We start from the raw sequence: 12538 nt of genomic DNA, 5'->3' as shown, positions 1-12538 counted from the left end.
ATCTAGGTGGCGTTTTGTGGGTTTTTCCCTCATAATGGCGACACAAACTTAAATTACTGTCTTTATTGATCGTTCAGATAAAAACAATACATCATTTAAATCTGTAAAATGTGTAGGATTATATATATAAACGCTTCTTGACTTAAATTGAAGAGGTGAAGTTTCTCCGACTTATTAAGTCGGTATCACCTTATTAACTGTCCGTGTGGAAACATAGCAAAGGCTCTTAATGATGTCCACACGTCTCTGCACTGATATAGCCTTTATATTTAATCACTGTACATATGCTTACATATATGTATATATATTACATGCTGTACATATGATACATGTTTATCTGCACTATTTGCACAATTGCTACTTTTTGCACTTCTGGTAGATGCCAAACTGCATTTCGTTGCTGTGTACCTGTACTATGCAATGACAATAATCAATCAATCAATCTATCAATCAATCTATCTATCTATCTATCTATCTATCTATCTATCTATCTATCTATCTATCTATCTATCTATCTATCTATCTATCTATCTATCTATCTATCTATCTATTATGATGTGAGGTCCAGTTAACAGCTAAAACAGGTAGAAGTAATAACTACTTTTTACTTAAGTACATGTCAGAGCCAAAACTTCTTTACTTTCATTTGAGTAAAAAAGTATAACCAGTACTTCAACTTTTACTCGAGTATTTTAAAACATGAGGATCTGTACTTCTACTTAAGTAAAGGATGTGTGTACTTTTGTCACCTCTGGATCCAGGAAATGATCAACCAGTGAATTGACAAAAGATGTGCAATGACAGGAAAAGGGTTGATGGGCTGAAAACATCTCAATGAGAAGAAAAAACATTGACATTTCACCAAATAGATTAAAACTAAAGTAACAAACCTGATTTGTAAATTGAAGTTCAGATATTTGTGTAAAAATGTAATGAGTAAAAGTCAAAAGTTAGAAAAATAAGTAATGAAGTAAAATACTGATACCAGAAAAATTTACTTAAGTACATTAACTAGTATTTGTACTTCATTACCTCCCACTTCTGACAAAGATCATAGTTCACGTGGAAGCACAGACAAAAGAAAGGAGCTCAGCACGCAGTCTCTCTTTTGCCTTTGCAGAAATGACTGAAGCAGATTTATATTTTGAGTATAAAGGGGTTTATGTGCCCAAACATTTGCATCCTTCTGAGAGTCTGAAATATTATGAAGATTTCACTTTCCGGCCAGACGACGTGATGATCGTCACTTTTCCGAAATCTGGTAAGGGTTTTTATCCACTTTGTCATTTTCTCTTTTTTAGGATCTTTATCGTGGACTTTTTGGGTTTACAGCAGCTGGGTCCAAACTTTTTTTCCTTAAGGGTCACATAAAGAAACATATATGAAGGACTGGGCCACTCACTAGACGTGAGCTATACTGCCTCACTTTTACTTAACTAATATTGGACAATCAATCAAATGCAGGTAAATTACGTTTCATAATTGAACATGTTTGATGAAAAAAAACCTCCATCACAGCTCTCCATTAGCAGATTTCAGAGGCAGGAGGGAAAGAAGTACAAACACTTTTACTGTACTTAAGTAGATTTTTATGGTGTCAGTTTTTTTCTTTACTGTTTATTTTTTAGACAACTTTTTACTTTCACTCATTCCATTTTTACACAAATATCTGTACTTTCTACTTCTTACATTTTTAAAAGAGACTCATTACTTTAGTTTTAATCATTTGATTTGGTAAAATGTAAATGGTTTTTCTTTTCTCATTGCACCAATTTCAGCCCAACCGATTTATTGTCATTGCACGGCTTTTTCAATTCTCTGGTGGATCTTTTAAATCTAGACTAGTTTACAAAGCTCACAATAAGCAGACAGAAGGCAACAAGAAGTCTGGGGGTAACATGGATGAGGGAGTCAGTGATGTAAACATGACTGAGAACAGAAACATTCCTGATTACCTGATCATCATCAAGTTTTCTCTGCTTGTGTTCTATATGGTGGATGTTCAGACTGGATACATTTATTAGGAAACAACATTTTAAATTCAAACGCAAATTGATTTTAACGGCACAGATAAGAGAAATACCTCATTCAAATCTGTAAAGGGTCTACTTTAATTTGTATACACTCATAATAACAACAAAGATTGTTGTAAAATTGCTTTTTTAAAATAAAGAAAACAGACAGGGGGCGCTCTCTGTCGTCTCTGTCATCTCTCTTCACAAACACAAATAAGACAACCTGAATCTCAGTGAATACTCGCCTCACAGACTTAATAAATATATGTATAGAAAGCTCGAAATGTCTTTTACATAAACCAGTTCACATTGAAAACAAATATTCTCTGATTATGTTATCAGTATGATAGTTAGAAGAGATACAGTTTCTCTGGTGTCACCTCATTAATCATCCGTGTGGAAACATAGCTTGGTGTTTAGGTAATTTAAACCACCATAATAACTTTAAAACATTTACAATCATTTTTTTTCTTCATTCTCTATTTTTAATTTGGTTTCACTAATAATAAACATACATGTGCATAAAGCATCCATATTTCCCCATGTCCATGTTGTTTAGAGTATTAAAATATAAAGTATTTATATATGGTACATTTAGAACAGATAGATATGTGCGATTAAGGTACAATTAAATTAGATTGACAGGCCTAATATTAATATGATGTGAAGTCCAGTTACCAGTATGACTCTAAAACAGGTAATGACTACTTTTTTACTTAAGTACATGTCAGAGCCCAAACTTCTTTTCTTTCACTTTAGTAAAAAAGTATAGTCAGTACTTTAACTTTTAACCAAATATTTTAAAACATGAGTATCTCTACTACTAAAGTATCTCTACTACATAAGTGTATTTGTAGATTTGCAGAACTCCCGGGGGTCTTAGAACGTAACCCCCGCGAGTTCTGGTGGAACACTGTATTTTGCTATTTGTAGAAAACATATTTGCACATCATTGACTTCCATAGTCTAGTGGAAGTTATTTCACGTCTGTGTAAAAGATATGTAGGCTTATTGATAAAATTGTAATAAAAAAGCACAATACCATGTAAAAGAGACAGCCATTACCCTGCCTCATGGGCATGTGCAAGAGCCCAAGTACTGATTGTACAACATTTAGTAACACAATCAAACAAAGATATTGACAGTTTGATTTCATCACTTTGGGGTGTAAATATGTATATGTGTGTAAATGTGGCTGTATTTGTCCACTGCTTTACCCACCTTTCACCTCGATGTGGAAAGAGTACTGAAATATTCTACTCAAGTAAAAGTCCTGTTTTATTGATGAAAGTCTACCAGTAAAATTACGGGTTTAAAAATCTACTCATATGAACATAAACAGTTGCTCATTTAAGTTCACAATGTACTCAGAGAAAACGTCACTTGGTTACATATTTAAAAGGAAGGGGACGTGGGGTCTCTGTGTAGCGCAAAAAAGGACATGGGGATCTTAATATTAAACATGCTGGTTTAGAATTTAAATACCACATTTACAATTTAAAGTGCAACATGATACCATTGTAATAAAAGGAAAAAAAATTATATATCGCAAAAACAAAAGATCTGAATCACAAATTTATTATCTGTGCTTTTTTTTTTATTTATTGTATTATGCTTGGGGGGGTGGGTGTTCTTTAAAATTTGTACTTACAAAGTCTGCAGAGTTTTATGTACATCAGACTGAACCTGTAGCCCAATAATAAAATATGGGAGTTGACGGTATTTCAATGCGACTCGTGGCAGCTGTAGTGAATTTGTACAGGTGTGAAGATGGATAACCAGAATCAACTGGCTAATGTTAAACAATTACAGGTAATTGAATATAACTGTATTGTTAGTGGGTGAGAGATGGTGGGATTATACACCAAAAGTTAAGTAAAATCTGTAAAACAAAGTTCACCTTAGACAAAATCCACAAATCTGATTTATATATTGTCCCCCACTAATATATTTATGTTCAGTAACCGTTGATTGTCTGACAGTGAATATCCACGAGTTAGTACATTATTTATTAGTGTATATATATAAATAAATAAATAGTATTAGTTCATAAGATTTAGGATTAATCCAAATGCACAAGATTAGTGGCCGGACAGAAATACAGAATGTAGCTTCATGCAAATGCAATGTTGCATTTGTGTAAGTACCATAACTTGCATTGACATTTGAATGCAGTAAAGGAATAATTTAGAATAATAAACTTTGAAGTTTTGAAGCTTTCCATAACCACTGCAGGTTACAACAGAATTAGTCATGTTTGTGTGAGCTTTAATTGTTCTCAAAAGGGTTGTTAATTCTCTGTAGGCACGACATGGATGCAGGAAATCGTTCCTTTGATCCACAGTGAGGGAGATCTCACTCCGGTGCACACCATACCAAACTGGGACCGGGTTCCATGGCTGGAGGGGGAACGGGCCGTACAGCTCAATCTGGAGCAAAGGCCCTCTCCACGGATCTTTACAACCCATTTCCATCACAGCATGATGAACGAATCTTATTTCAAAGTCAAGCCAAATGTATAACCATACACTCTTCAATTAGGTTCTGACTAAAATGATAAGTTATGGTGTAGGTACAGTGCCTGTTTAAATGCAAGTATTTGTACACATATTTGGATTACAAATGAAAAACACTTATGACTAGCATATATATATATACAGTGTTGTGCTCATTACTAAAAAATAGTAACTAGTTACAGTTACCCGTTACTTCATTCAAAAAGTAACTCCGTTACTTTGTTGATTACTTACACCAAAAAGTAATGCGTTACTGTTAAAAGTAACTTTTTAGTTACTTTTTTAAAGAACCCTGTTTAATGTTCGCATTCATGCCCTTTTATGCGTTATGGTTTATACAAACACAAAACTGACTTAAACACAAAGTAATTTTTAAACACTATTTTATTAAAGTCAGACCAGCACAAACTGAATATATCACAAGGATTTCTGAAATAAATAACAAAACAAGCTGAATAATATATTCACAATCAAAAACTAAAGTGGCTTCTGCTGTTGTGTTGAGCTCTTAAAAATGTTCCTTTCACAGCTGAAGTATGAAAACAGAACACCGGGTTAGCTTCTAGCTACTAGCTCCTCAGGCATGGAGGTCCTGGAGGTGTTTCAACAGATTGGTGTTGCTGTTTATCGCAGTAGATACGAGCTTCGAACCAGAAAGACACAACTTACATTTGACTTAAAAGTTTTTGTCTTTATACTCAACTAAAGTGAAATAATGAGCATATTTCCACTTTGAGAAACTCGTCTTGCTCTCGCCTCGACTCGCCATTACTGCCGTACAGACCTGAATAAACGGAGACACGGCCACAGTGCGTCTTCTTCGTGTTTACAGTGGTTCATCCACCAATTCTACAATGCGACACTGCTGTAAGCATGTTAGACTGTAGTCTACACTTCAGCCGAAATTTATTCATTTAAAAAAGTAACGGGTAACGCCTTATACGGTAACGGTAACGAAGTTACTTAATTTGTAAAAGTAACGCGTTACAGTATTAGTTACTGTCAAAAGTAGCTACTAGTAACGCGTTACTGCCCAACACTGTATATATATATATATATATATATATATATATATATATATATATATATATATATATATATATATATATATATATATATATAAGAGCACAGGTGGACTATGTTCTACGTAGAAGATGAAACCTGAAGGTGATTGGAGACTGTAAGGTGTTGGCAGGGGGACAGTGTAGCTAAACAGCATCAGATGGTGATCTGTGTGATGGCTATGGAGATGACGAAGAAGACGAGGAGAGTGAGGACTGAAAGAAGAATAAGATGGTGGAAACTGAAGGAGAAAGACTGTAGTGTGAGATTCAGGGAAGAGGTCAGACTCGGTGGTGGTGAAGAGGTGCTGGATGATTGGGCAAATACTGCAGAAGTGATAAGGGAGACAGCTAGAAAGATACTTGTTGTGACATCTGGAAATAAAAAGGAGGACAATGAAACATGGTGGTGAAATAAGGAATTGCAGGAAAGCATAAGGAGTAAGAGGTTAGGATCAGTGAGAGATGAGGAAAGTAGGCAGAAGTACAAGGAGATGCGGCAACAGGTGAAGAGGGATGTGGCAAAAGCAAAAGAAAAGGCATATGAGGAGCTGTATGAGACGTTGGACACTAAGAAAGAAGAAAAGGATTTATATCGATTGGCCAGGCAGAGGGGCCGAGCTGGGAATGATGTGCTGCAATTTAGAGCAAGAAAGGAGATAGAAATGTGTTGACTAGTGAGGAGAGTGTGTTGAAAAGATGGAGGAAGTATTTTGGGCAGCTGATGAATGAGGAAAATGAGAGAGAGAAGGATGATGTGTAGATGGTGAAGCAGGAAGTGGATAGTCGGTTGGAGCAGATGATACCGGAGATGTTTAGAAGAGATGGCAGTGGAGTTTTAAACCAGATTGTTCAACAAAATTTTGACTATCATAAAGTATGGGAAAGAGTAGTGGAAGCCAAGCTGGGAGAAGAGGTTTCTCATATGGTTTTATGCTGAGGAAGAGCACAACAGATGCATTATTTGCTTTGAGAATGTTTATGGAGAAATATAAAGAAGGTCAAAAGGAGTTGCATTGTGTGTTTCGAGTAAGAGTACGACAGGGTGCCGAAAGAGAGTGCTAAAATGGTGATAAAGTTACTATGTAGTATATGCATTTATTATTATGTATATGGAATCAAACATTCCATAAGCATTCCAGCACATGGGTGAATGTACAGCTTGTCTCCACTTATTTCTCCAGGTCATTTATGTAATACGAAACCCTAAGGATGTGTTTACATCCTCCTTCTACTTCTACGGGATGGCTCCCTTCCTGGTGAATCCGGGCACTGCTGATAAGTTTCTGGAAAGTTTCTGACCGGCAAAAGTAAAACTAATATTTCGAATTTTTTTTTACTTCACGTTTCAAGTCTGGCTTTTATGAGGCTGCTATGAAAGTGATAAAAAGGTGAAGTTTAGTTGAAATATAGGATATAATCTATAGCAAATCAGGATATTTACACTTTTATGTTTTATCTATATGTAATAAACGAGAAGCTGATTAATTAGCATGTAATAACTCCAGGGATTGTTTTCATATAATTTCACTATAGTTAATTAATCATTCAGGTGCAGTTACCTGAGCTTAAAGAATATGCTTTGAAATGGACAATATATGGTTTTCTTTTTTTTTTTGGTCACTGGAATTTTCATTCACAGTATTGTTTGGTTCCTGGTTTGAACATGTGAAAGGATGGCTCAACGCAAAAGACCAAGACCGCATTTTCTACATTTCATATGAGGAGATGATACAAGTAAACATTTTGCAGTACATCTCTTGCTACACATTATGTTTTTGGATCATATTTTAGTCTCCATTATAACCTCTAACTTTCATTTATAATAAAGCTCTATGTGTGCATGTATATTGTTATACCCAGACCTAATCTTAGTCATGATCAAATATACCCTGTAGGACTTGAAAGGCTCGGTCACGAAAATCGCCCAGTTCCTGGAAAAGCCTTTGAGCCCGGATGTGATTGAGAAAATCGCTGAGAACTGTCTGTTCAAGAACATGAAGCAAAACAAGATGTCCAACTACTCTCTGGTTCCAGAGGAGTTCATGGATCGAAAGAAATCCGGATTTCTCAGGAAAGGTAAAGTAAAACCTTTACGACATTTGGCAGACACCCTAACTTAGCTCGATTTAGAATTATAGAATTTACACAGTTTGAGCAGTTGACGATTAAGGGCCTTGCTCAAGAGCCCCATCAGTGGCAGTTTGGTGGTGCTAGGATTTGAACTCATGACCTTCTGATCACACATCCAACACTTTAACCACTGAGCTACCACTTCCCACTCCAAACACGTTTTGCATGTCGCTTCTAAGAAACAAAGTCTTGGTGGAGTCTTGGAGCTTGTGACACATTGTGTAAATACCTCAATGTCTTTGTGTCTTCTTTCAGGAATAGCTGGTGACTGGAAGAACCTTCTCACTGAAGCCCAAGTGGAGAAATGTAATACTTTTTGCAAAGAGAGCAAGAAAGATGTCAAGTACAATTTTGTCTGGGATTAAATGCACTAAATTCTTAATGCTAGCAAACTTCATAAGTTGCCTAATATATAATAATAAAAAAAAAATGTCCAGGTTGCTAGTTGCCAATTGTACAATTTGCCCCAGACAGATGCGGATTATTTTGCCCCCACCTGAAGGTGAAGGTCTGGAGACATTCAAACTTAAAGCATATCGACAGTTAACAGCAAAAAAAATATTAATTCAGACTAATATCTCATAGAAAATGATCTTTCTTAAGCAATACATTTAAGACATCACAATTACAAAATAAGTATTAATTCTGACATACCACACTGTAACTCAAGTCAAGTCAAGTCAAGTTTATTTGTATAGCGCTTTTCACAACAGACATTGTCTCAAAGCAGCTTTACACAAATCAACAGTTAAGGTGAATGGTGTGAATTTGTCCCTGATGAGCAAGCTGTGGAGACTGTGGCAAGGAAAAACTCCCTTAGATGTTATGAGGAAGAAACCTTGAGAGGAACCAGACTCAAAAGGGGAACACATCCTCATTTGAGTGACATCAAGAGTTTGATCATAAATCTTTCAACAATACAGAACACTGGAGAGTGAGAACTAACATGATTACTGGAGTATAAGATTATAAGTGATGTTCTTTCTGCAGTCTTATACAGTCTATATGGTCAGTAGCTCCTAGTTTTATAAGCTCAGCATTTGTGATCATCACAGATCCAGCATCAGCTTCTCCATGCCAGAGCCTTTAAACACTCCAGGAGGTCCAATGTCAAAACTCCACACATGTAGCGGGACCCAAATGGCACTGGTACGTCTCTAGATGGTTCGGGATGTTTGCGAGAACTGAAATTGAAAGACATCTTATTTTATGCCATAATTATGAGGTACAAAGTCATAACTTTAAGGGGCTAATTCATAATTGAGAGTATAAGTCAAAATTATGAGATACCATATCATATTTCAAATTCATTTATCAATAAAATAGAGATATCAAATCAAATCAAATTTTATTTGTCACATATATGTGTGCTGTTTGTTATGATTAGGTGTTGGAAAATATACAGGAACGTCTCGGCTTACTTGGGTGTAACCCTGTTTCCTGAAAAAGCGGGATCAAGATGCTGCGTTTCATAATGCTTCGGGAAAGATTTTTTCAGCCACTACAGCTAAGTTCCATACAGGGACTGTCCCTTTGGTGGTTGGCTTAGTCACTCCATGGATGAAGTGGATGACCAGGGGGTACTTGACTACAAAGAGCCCGTTATTCAGAGCATGACAAGCCAAAATGATGGCTACATAAACCCTGAAAGTACCTGTAGCACTGAAACAAGTTGTCAGTGAACTGGGCCTGCATGGTGTGTCCATAGTGTGTCATACACCAACCTCCAAAGCATGCTATCTAAGGACAAAGCTTTTTCTAGTGGGGGGCTAGCACTTTGAATAGTTTGTACTACACAGAGTCTGACTCTTAAAATCTTGTAATACCAGGGACTGAAACAAATAGTAAGGGTACAAAGCCTACCGTAGTAACCCTTACCTTTCAGGGGATGAAATCTCTGAGCCACAACCTAAAATGGTCTCATGTGCAGGAGGCCCAAGTTAAAACCGTGGATGCAGCCATCATAAGACTTGAAACAGTAGAAGTTAATAGACAGGACCTTTCTGGCCTAGCTTGATATTCATTAGGGCATTTAGACTGGGTTAAAAACGTTGCACCCACATTGTGGCGGAATCCCCTACCACCTCCAAATTATTGTGATCATTGTCAGTGTAATAAGAGATTTGAGTTGAGCTAGGACGACATTTACATTTACATTTACATTTGCGGCATTTAGCAGACGCCCTTATCCAGAGCGACGTACAAAAGTGCTTTGAGTCTCTAGCAATGAATAAATCTACACTGGTACACAAGATTACAAACTTAATATAAATATAACTCATAAATTCTACAAAGCAAACTTGGAAAGTGCTAACTTAAGTGTTTCAGGAAAAGGTAGGTCTTCAATCGTTCAATCGACGACATCCCATTGTCAAAGCGATAGCTCCTGGGACTGGACCAAAATCAGCCAGCTGTCTATATAGTTTAGAATGCAGGTGCCCTGGGATCACAGAGGAGCCAGTACTGCATCCATACATTCTCTGTATGTGTGCAGAGTAACAAGGCTAGGCTAAACGGAAGAACCTGATACTGGTAAGCTTCACCCACCCGATAACGAACCTCGGGGACATCCTAAATTGTGGCAAAAAATTTTTTATTGCAGATTATCAATCCCTAGATTGGATCTGAAATGCAGTCCTTTTGACTGTTAGCATTTAAAACTTTTTTAAACTTAAATGTAACGGCTCAAACCGCAAAGATCTAAAATTGGATGCAACCCCCTATTTCCTTGGGAACTTGAAACTGTAGTAGCCTGACTCTCTGGCAAGGGAATAGCCGTTTATCCAGCAGAGCTTGCAGTTCTTGTTTCAACAAACGTCCATGCTCTGACTTCATGGTAGAGAGTACCACTCCATTGAATTACGTAGTACGATGCGCAAACTATCATGCAGACACAGATTCATGGTTTGGCGTAGCTCTGAATATGCTTACCTGCTAATTCCCCTGCTCCTCCCTTGTTCAGGTCTTTTAGCAGGTCAACCTGGTACACCTGTAAAATTGCTATGGGGACCCATTGCCTGAAACATCTTCCCCACCAGTGCAGGTGTAGATCTGCATGGCTTGGTGTGGCGGGCGAATTCTAAGCCATGGCGCACTGTCAGGAAAGGGATGGCATTCAAGCGTCTATTTCACTAGGGACATCATTGTATACTCCTGCACTCTTGCACCCATGATAGTTGAATAAATTCAACATTGTAGGTACGAAGAAGTGAGAGGAATATTAAATATTCAATTTAATGAATTATTATTTATATAGCGCTTTTAACAATGGACATTGTCTCAAAGCAGTTTTACACAATTAATATGTTAAGAAAAAGTTAATAAGATTGTTCTTTATAGGTGTAAGTGTAAGTGTCCCTAATGATCAAGCTCTTGGGAACTGTGGCAAGGAAAAACTCCCCGAGATCATGGGTGGCACCGAATGTCCATTATATACAGAGTGCAGTGATGGTGAACAAATGCCAACTGTAATCCTGCGTCCTTGTAGCAGACTGTTGACATTAAGTACATAGCGAGTCTCAATACTATAAGACTTATTGTGAGCGAAATGATCCCACTTTGGCAATCAGGAAAAAAAATGTGAGAGGCCATCGTTAGGGTCCCTTCTCCTAGCCACCCAACAGAAATCTGTCGTCCGGCTTGGAGTGTCTGGGGTACTTTCACTCCTGTGTCCAGTCTAAATTAAACCTGGAAACCTGAAGGTGTGTCTGTGTTGCATCTATTTATAGCATTCAGATGACGTCACCTGCCGAGGTTATTTAAACCAAATTTTTGGCGTGTTGTTCTGATGCTTCACAGTCAGTAGAACATAGAATGTTGAATGTTGAAAGCATTATGAAATGCAGCATCAAGTGTAGCTTTTGATAGAGAGCACACAGAGAAAAGGACATTAAACCTCTGCCTAAAAGTAAAACATCCAGACTTTGAATATGTAAACTCTGATCAACTAATAAATTGGTTAAATTCCATTGAACATTTGACAAGAGACTTATTGTGGTATTGCAATAATTTATCAATTCATTTTCTGATTTATGTTATAGATGATTTTTCTGCATATTTGTTCATTGCATAATTGTTGACTTTCTGTGTTGATTGAACTACAAAATCGTAATACACAACAAATTTTCAACCTGTTTATCTAAAATAAAGAAGCAATTGAAAAAAAAGAAACAGTGTATCACATATTTTTTTTTCATTAATGATAAAATGTAAACATTATGAGGAGCCGGGGTGACATTTGTATTAATATTCAACTATTCTATTCATTTGAAGGGAAAGGCAAATTTGGAAAAAATGCTAATCTATTGGTTTGCATTGATTTTTTTATTTGAACACCTTTTCAAGCTACAGTAAGACACACTGTATATATATATATATATATATATATATATATATATATATATATATATATATATATATATATATATATATATATATACACTCTCTCTTTCTCTCTCTCTCTCTAGAGAGAGAGAGAGAGAGAGAGAGAGAGAGAGAGAGAGAGAGAGAGAGAGAGAGAGAGAATAGCCCTTTATTTGTCACATATACATTACAGCACAGTGAAATTTTGTTCTTCACATATCCCAGCTTGCTTGGAAGCTGGGGTCAGAGGGCAGGGTCGGCCATAATACGGTGCCCCTGGAGCACAGAGGGTTAAGGGCCTTGCTCAAGGGCCCAAGAGTGGCAGCTTGGCAATACTGGGGCTTGAACCCCTGACCTTCAGTAATGCAGCGCCCTAACCATTGGAGCTACCACTCCTATATATATACAGTCCCTGACAAAAGTCTTGTCGCTTGTGTACAAATTGATTTGA

At 36.8% G+C, this 12538-nt stretch overlaps 1 pseudogene across 1 annotated transcript; it reads left to right on the top strand.

Moving 5' to 3' along the window:
* Window positions 1-1050: 1050 nt before the first annotated feature.
* Window positions 1051-11895, top strand: LOC310734658 (sulfotransferase 2B1-like; annotated as a pseudogene). Its single transcript, XR_014538181.1, has 7 exons — window positions 1051-1261; window positions 4320-4531; window positions 6777-6902; window positions 7235-7329; window positions 7491-7671; window positions 7981-8451; window positions 8887-11895. The product of XR_014538181.1 is annotated as a sulfotransferase 2B1-like (transcript).
* Window positions 11896-12538: the final 643 nt, after the last annotated feature.

Source organism: Silurus aristotelis (genome assembly GCF_946808225.1).
Source record: "Silurus aristotelis genome assembly, chromosome: 12".
In the NCBI taxonomy this organism is placed as follows: domain Eukaryota; kingdom Metazoa; phylum Chordata; class Actinopteri; order Siluriformes; family Siluridae; genus Silurus; species Silurus aristotelis.
The sequence above is the reverse complement of the archived record's forward strand: the minus strand, read 5'-3'. Positions and strand labels throughout refer to the sequence as shown.